Source organism: Mustela nivalis, assembly GCF_964662115.1.
Source record: "Mustela nivalis genome assembly, chromosome: 1".
Classification (NCBI taxonomy): domain Eukaryota; kingdom Metazoa; phylum Chordata; class Mammalia; order Carnivora; family Mustelidae; genus Mustela; species Mustela nivalis.
This window is the reverse complement of record NC_139020.1, coordinates 45,726,040-45,733,537: the sequence shown is the minus strand read 5'-3', so window position 1 is coordinate 45,733,537 and position 7,498 is coordinate 45,726,040. Positions and strand designations below refer to the sequence as shown.

At 33.9% G+C, this 7,498-nt stretch overlaps 1 pseudogene across 1 annotated transcript; it reads right to left on the bottom strand.

The window, feature by feature from the left end:
* Window positions 1–3,353: 3,353 nt before the first annotated feature.
* Window positions 3,354–4,303, bottom strand: LOC309846504 (olfactory receptor 5K4-like; annotated as a pseudogene). Its single transcript has one exon. The product of its transcript is annotated as an olfactory receptor 5K4-like (transcript).
* Window positions 4,304–7,498: the final 3,195 nt, after the last annotated feature.

Genomic DNA, 7,498 nt, shown 5'->3' with positions numbered 1-7,498 from the left:
AGACAAGTAAGTATAAGATTGAGCAGGCCTAGGAGTAATTCACTAGAAGATGAGAAAGGCACATGCAAGCATCTGGCATGAACAGAGCCTGAGAATACAATAGGTTGCCCAAATAGGTAACCCAGACCTCTGTGTCATCCTCCACCATTGCACTGATCTCTTGTCCTCATCTCACTTGTCGACGTCAGCAGCCATGTTGGTTCATAGATAATTAGCTTGGTATATTGGGGCAAGCCAAGATGTATTGCTGCTAAATACTGTTAATGACTGTTCCATGGAAAGTGTAAATTCCAGGTCCCTGCCTTAGGCGTGGAAACTTTGATGGGAGAACCCAAATCCCTACTTCTTCACCAGATTGGCTAAGGTCTTTGTTGTGACTATAGTCAACTCAACCTTCTGTCCAATGTTACTTCCTTCAATCCATCAATAATTATGGAGCCTGAGAGCATTCTCCAACAAACTTCTACATGCACAACTCCATCTGAGAGTCTGGGTTTTGTTTTCTTTTAATATCACAACCAGTTGCTACAGAAAATAAAGAAAATCACAATGTCATGTGGGCAGAAGACTGTAGTCTTTGGAATGCATTTTGTGATACTATTTTTTTAATTGTTTCCTGAATGAAAATTAAAATGAAAAAAAAGACTAACAGCAGTGAGAGCTGAAGCCACTAATATTATTCAGTGAGAGATGATAGAAGCATAGTGTGTGAGAATTACTATAAATGGAAGGATGTGGACACATGTCAGGGTATATTTCTGAGATAGAACTGATAGATTGTGTGAGATGTTACATGTGAAAGCAGAGAGAGATGCAAGATTTCTTCTTTGCCCAACTAGTTGGAGGATGCTCCATCAAGATAGAGAAGACCAGGGATATCCATGTTTATAGGCAAATTAGAGTGGCCTTTTGATCATGTTAAATTTGAGATGTCTTTGAAATATTCAAATTACTTCAAATCCTGCTTAGCAATTGAATAAGTTTGGAGATTAAGGAAGATGTCGGGCTGGGAATATGCATTTTGGGTCACCTTCATATTAATGAAATTAAAGCCATAAAAATAGAGGTACCTGGGTGGGCCAGTGGATTAAGCATCTGCCTTTGGCTTACTATCTCTGGGTTCTGGGATAGAGCCCTGCATCAGGCTCCCTGCTCAGCAAGGAGCTGATTTTCCCTCTCCCTGTCCTGCCCACCCCCACCACTGTGCTCACTCTCTCTCTCTGTCAAATAAATAAATATATACAAACATACATAACATACATGCATATATAAATCTTTTTAAAAATCCATAAAAATAGATGAAATCATTTAAAAAATAATAGAAATACTAGAATAAAGAATCTTACAGCTGAGTCTTTTTCAATCCTATCATTTCAACTATGGGTAGAGGCAGAAGAGTCCCAATCCTGCTACTTATTGCAATTTAGTTTAATTACTCTTAAAAAAAAAAAAAAAAAAAGCCTGTCTTCCCTTCTGCAATGTCAATATAGGGGCCAGAACTCTCTTGTTTTTTTGCGCAGGTAGACTAGAAATAAACTTAGTTTATATATGTGCATGTGAGTGTAGGAACAAAAAAGGAGGCATAAAAAAAAAAAATCAGTGAGTGAGGAAGAGTTAGTTAATAAATACTTTTAGCAGTACTGATTAGCCATGAAAAAATAAAACTTTAATTCTCACTTTACAACATTATGACATCAATCCCAGTTGAGTAAAAGTTCTATGTATAAGAATTTGAGGTATGAAAAAAGATAAAATATTAATTATGTTTATATAATATCTCTGAATGAGATGGAACTTATACAGTTAACACAGTGGAAAAGATGAATGGTTAATCAATTAACCTAGGACTATTCATTAAATAACTTTTCTTTACTGATCTATTTATGATGTTCTTATTTTACATGAAAGTTTACTTTTGGATAATCATTTTCCATTGATCTAGTCACTGATTCTTGATTTAAAACCAAATTGTTTTAATTATTGGAAGTTCATTATATATTTTAATACATGATACATCAAGTCTGTTTGTTGGTTATTAGTTTTCTAGAAAAATTTTAGAATTATTTTGCCAGGTTTCTAAAGAAGTCTTCCTTGGATATTTATTTGAGTAACTTAATCTGTGTATTATTTTTGAAAGAAGAAGTCAAATAAAGTCATATCCTCAATTCATGCTATATACTAAATAACTCCAGGAAGAATTAAGAGCCTAGTGCAAAAAATTTAACTATTAAACAAATGAACGATGAGGAGGAAGAAGAGGAAAAAGGGTAGGAGCTAGAAGAAAAAAATATTGGTTAATAGTATATGTCAGATTAAGAAAAATTCTAAACAAAGCATGTAAGGGATTACATAAGATAAAAATTAATAAATGTGAGTATATAAGATTATATTTATCATTTATAAATAACACATATATTAAAATAATCTTAACACACAGAAATTATTAGCCACAAATAGTTACATTTTAATATCCTTTGTCTGTAATGAGTGGTACAAATAAATGAGGAAAATTGAGACTTAAAGAAAAAATGATCAGATAATTTGTAGAAGTAAAAATGACCAATAAACACATAAAGTAGTAATACATTTTACTCCTACTCAAAATATTAAAAAATGCAGCAGTACCTTCATTAAAATATTTTTAAATGCTTATTGAATATTTACTATTTATGTTGCTGTTCTATATTCGTAATACATTATATGATTGACCCTTTTAAAAAAAAAAGAACCTTAGTCATACTATGTGTTAAAGTAGATCTTAATCTACTGTAGCCAATTTGTTATAATTCATTGTTAATTATTCTATAAAATGTGTGTTTGACTATGAGTGTTCCTTATCATTCCATTTTTGCTCATTCTTGGATTCTTATCTAGATCAGACTTCATTATTTTAACCTCTCTCCCCCCAGACTTACTGACATATGTCTCCCATGTCAGTTTTTGAAATGAAAATTATCATTTTATTTCCCTGCTAGGAAATTTTAAATGTTTCAAACAGTATGATAGGACCAGATATAATATCTTCCATTAATTAGACAAGATAAATCAGGGTGACTTTTCTACACATTCAGACATTTAAATTTGATGCTATGTTGGTTTATTAAGGTTTGGAATAACAGCCTGACACAATTCAGAGATGGTAATAAGAGTTGGTAATGAAAGTTACCATTGAGTGTTCTCCTGATTTGCTCTGATAATTGTGGAATTTGCAGTAAGATTTGCCAAACAATTTTGAAATTATATCCATATATCTTTGAGCAAAACAGTCTAATGATTTAGAGATAAATATTTTATATAAAAACAGTTTTCTTTTTATTTGTCCCTTTTTTATAAAACATTTTTATAAATCAAAATCAATTTTCCATGGAAGACGAAGTTTTTTAAGAATATTATTCTTCATATGTTTTTTTAGAGCACTTAGAACCTCCTTGTTTCTTAGACTATAAATAAAAGGGTTTAATAAAGGAATTACTATTGTATAAAAAACTGCCACTGGTCGATCTTTATCCCCTTCTTCAAAAGGTCGAATATACATGAGAAGACAAATGTAAAATATTGAAACAGATAGAAAGTGGGATGCGCAGGTAGAAAAAGCTTTACCTCTCCCTTCTTTGGACTTCATTTTGAAAATGGTGGAGATGATGCAGATATAAGAGACAAAGACAATGGCAATGGTGATGATTTGAATTGGCATTGCAAAAATATAGATCATTAGTTCATTGATATAAGGGTCAGTACAGGAGAGTCTATAGAGTGGAAGAATATCACAAAAAAAGAGATCAATTTGATTAGACCTGCAGAAAGTTAACCTTAATAAAAGCCCTACATGGATCATGGAATGCTGACTACTAGCTATGAAGATCCCTATAGCCATGTGAATGCAGAGTTTCTTTGACATCATGGTGTGGTACTGCAGTGGGTTGCATATGGCCACATAGCGATCATAGGCCATTGCTGCCAGGAGAAAGCATTCTGTAGTTCCAGCATAGCAGAGAAAATAAAACTGTGCCATGCATTCATAAAGGGAAATCGTTCTGTCCTTTGAAAAGAAGTTCTCTAACATTTTGGGGGTAATGGCACAGGAACAACAGGAATCCATCAGAGCCAGGTTGCCCAGGAAGATGTACATTGGTGTGTGAAGACGACGCTCCATAAAAATCAATGCCACCAGGCCCAGATTCCCCACCATAGTGATCACATAGATAGTGAGAAACACCACAAACAGGAGGCTCTTCAACTCTGGGTGATCTGTAAATCCTATGAGGATAAATTCAGTGGTCAAGGAGTAGTTATCCTCAGTCATGTCCACCTTCTCTGTTGAGATAGGAATTCTGGAGGTATAAGATTCTAATTTAAAGTATGCATAAATTTCCTTCCAAATTTTTCTTTTACAACAAAGAGAGGAGCTTCTTTAAACTTCCCTTAGTATCTCTGGATACAGGCACACACATTCCCCTAAAATGCCAGCTTTATAGCCTCTGCTCTGTAAATCAGTATTGCCATGAATATTTTTGTAATTTCAAGAAGAATGCTTACAGTGGATAAGGTTTATCTTTATGAATTCATGCATGATTAGTGTAAATTGATCATTCCTATATTTGGTTCATTGTTGGAAAATATTTCAGTGCCAGTTTTTGTATTAAAGATCCTTAAATTTACAATCCATTTTCATATATACACAGTTTTTAACTGAGCAAAAAGCTTTCATATACTCTCCCAGGGGAGTGAATGCTTGAAAATAACATTCAACAGATATTAAATTTATATCTTAGGAATTGTATGAAGATCACAAAGGATTAAAAATGGGATCTTCACCTTCAGACAAAATTACTTGGAATATCCAGTGAAATAAATATCTATATATTTTCACCTCTTTTCATCCCTTTCCCTGGTGTTAGCTCTGTCCATGCCATCATTCCTGTTGATCTTTGCCCAGATTTCTAAATCCCTTCTTTCTTTATGTAAACCATACATATAATAATTACATATAATGTTTATGCATACATATAATGCTACTTAGGAAAGTTTAAACTACATTCTCCAGACCACATTGATTTTTACTTCCCGGATTCTCAAGCATATCCTAGATACCCAACACAATCTAGAGTTGCTTGTGTGTCATCTACGTGGCTTTTCCCCCTCATATATGCACATACAGTTTCTTTATTATTGTAGACAATTGCGTTAAGCTATGACCTATACTTATAGTAAGAGTTATTTAATACTATAGAGAAAAAAGTATTGATTCCAGCCCTAGCTTCAAACACCTGAGATAGGTGAACTTGTCAGTATACTACCACTGATTCCTAGTGGCAGCTTTGGTTTCTGAAAATTGAGACTGCTTATCTTGAAGGATAGCCTACAGAAGGAAATTCTTCAAAATTTATCATTAAAAACATTATGTATCATTCTCTAATCCAAATTAACCCGTCTACTATTTTCCTATTTCCTAAGAAACTTATATATAAGATTTTCTGAAGAATATCACAGTACTTTAAAAGCTAAAAAAAATAAGCTTGCCTGCTTGCCTGTATATTTTAGTTTTGTAACACTTAGCAAAGGGGGAAAACCTTAAATCTTAATATGATTTTTGAGATGGGGCTCCTGGGTGGCTCAGATGATTAAGCATCTGCCTTTGGGTCAGGTCATGACATCCAGGTCCTGGGATTGAGTCCCATGTCTGGCTCCCAGCTCAGTGGTGAGTCTGCTTCTTCCTCTCCCACTACCTCTCCCCTTCCTTGCACTCTCTGTCTCTCTCTCTGTCAAATGAATATACACAAAAAAAGGTTAAAAATATGATTTTTGAGGACAAAATTTGTTTTCTTTCAAAGACTATCTTTTATCATTACTTAGTGATCCATTAGGATATATTGACCAATCTAATTATGTGAATTCTATGGTCAAAATGTGTTTATTTTTCCATAACTGAAACATCAAAATGAAGGCACAGGTTGAATGTTTTATTTTCTTGTCTTAAAATATTAAATATAAACCATTTAATTATTTAGCTATCTTAGAAGTAACTTTCAGTGTACTTTCTGGATTATTTAACAGAATTAAGCTGTATGCTTACCTGTATGTTTTGAAAATTTACCTTATAATCAGAAAAGATCAGCATGGACTCAGTTTAAATCTCATGCTAATTTACTATAAATTTCAGTTGTGGGAAACCTAGAAAGGCGAGAAGTTGAAATCTGGGAACAATGAAAAAATGCTACCTAATTCAGATAAATAAATAATTGTGGGTGCTAATAGTAAAGGTAAAGATAAATTTGAATACTTCTTTACCTGAATGTTGAAGAGTTTTATAACATCACATTGCCTTTTTTTTTTTTAATGGTGTTAAGTCTTGTAAAATTTCAGGATATAAATTCTGATCTCAAAAACATTTGGGATTAAAAGAATGTAAATCTGGAAGACTACTAATAGTTCAGTGTCAATAATTATGTTCCTTACAATGCAAAATTAAACTTTCCATCAAATGCTTATGGGACTTCACTACAATGACAGCGGATTTCTATGGGGAGATTCAGTACTCAAAACATATTAACTCTGTGACATATTAAAGATAACCTGTGAGACAATGAGGTTAAAATAAATGATCTTAGTTAAAGTCACAAGTCATTTGATATTATCTTGCTGATTCTTATGTAACTGACATCATTTTTAGAATTCTGTTCATTATCCTGTGCATATAAACATAAAAGGAGCAAAAGAGAGTCTCAGGTCAGTTTGGACAGTTACTGGAGATTAATAGGGTTTATGAAAGATGATGACCATTTAGAGAGGAGACCAAAAGTTGTAGTAGGGTTAGCTGGCTCATCAACACCTTCACTCTGAGTTGAATTTTTTCCCATGTATTGCAAAACCCTCATGGAAACGTTGCTGTTACCCTTTAGCCCCACATATGATTTACTGAGTTGTCCTCTGTTCTTTTCAGTTCACCCCAATTCCTTTATCTCTCTTACCCTGTTTTCCCCCTTCACTCTACTAATCACATAGATATACTGTATATTTAATAAAAATACCATACGTAGATCAGGTCTATAAGCAGTCACTTGTTTCCACTGCCACCATTTGCTATAGACATAACATGGAAGGGATTTCTCTGTGACATTCATTCCTTAATTTCTTTTTCTTTTCTTTTTCTTTTTTTATTTTATTATCATATAATGTATTATTTGCTTCAGGGGCACAGGTCTGTGAATCACCAGTTTTACACAATTCACAGCACTCACCATAGCACATATTCTCCCCAATGTCATAACCCATTCACCCTATCACCCCCCACCCCCCAGCAACCCTCAGTTTGTTTCCTGAGATTAAGAGTCTCTTAAGGTTAGTCTCCATCTCCCGTCCCATCTTGTCTCATTTTCTCCCCTCCCCTCCCCCCACAACCCCCTATTTCTCTCTCCAATTCATCATATCAGAGAGATCATATGGAATACTACGCAGCCATAAAACCCCCGTAATCTTGCCATTTGCCACGACGTGGATG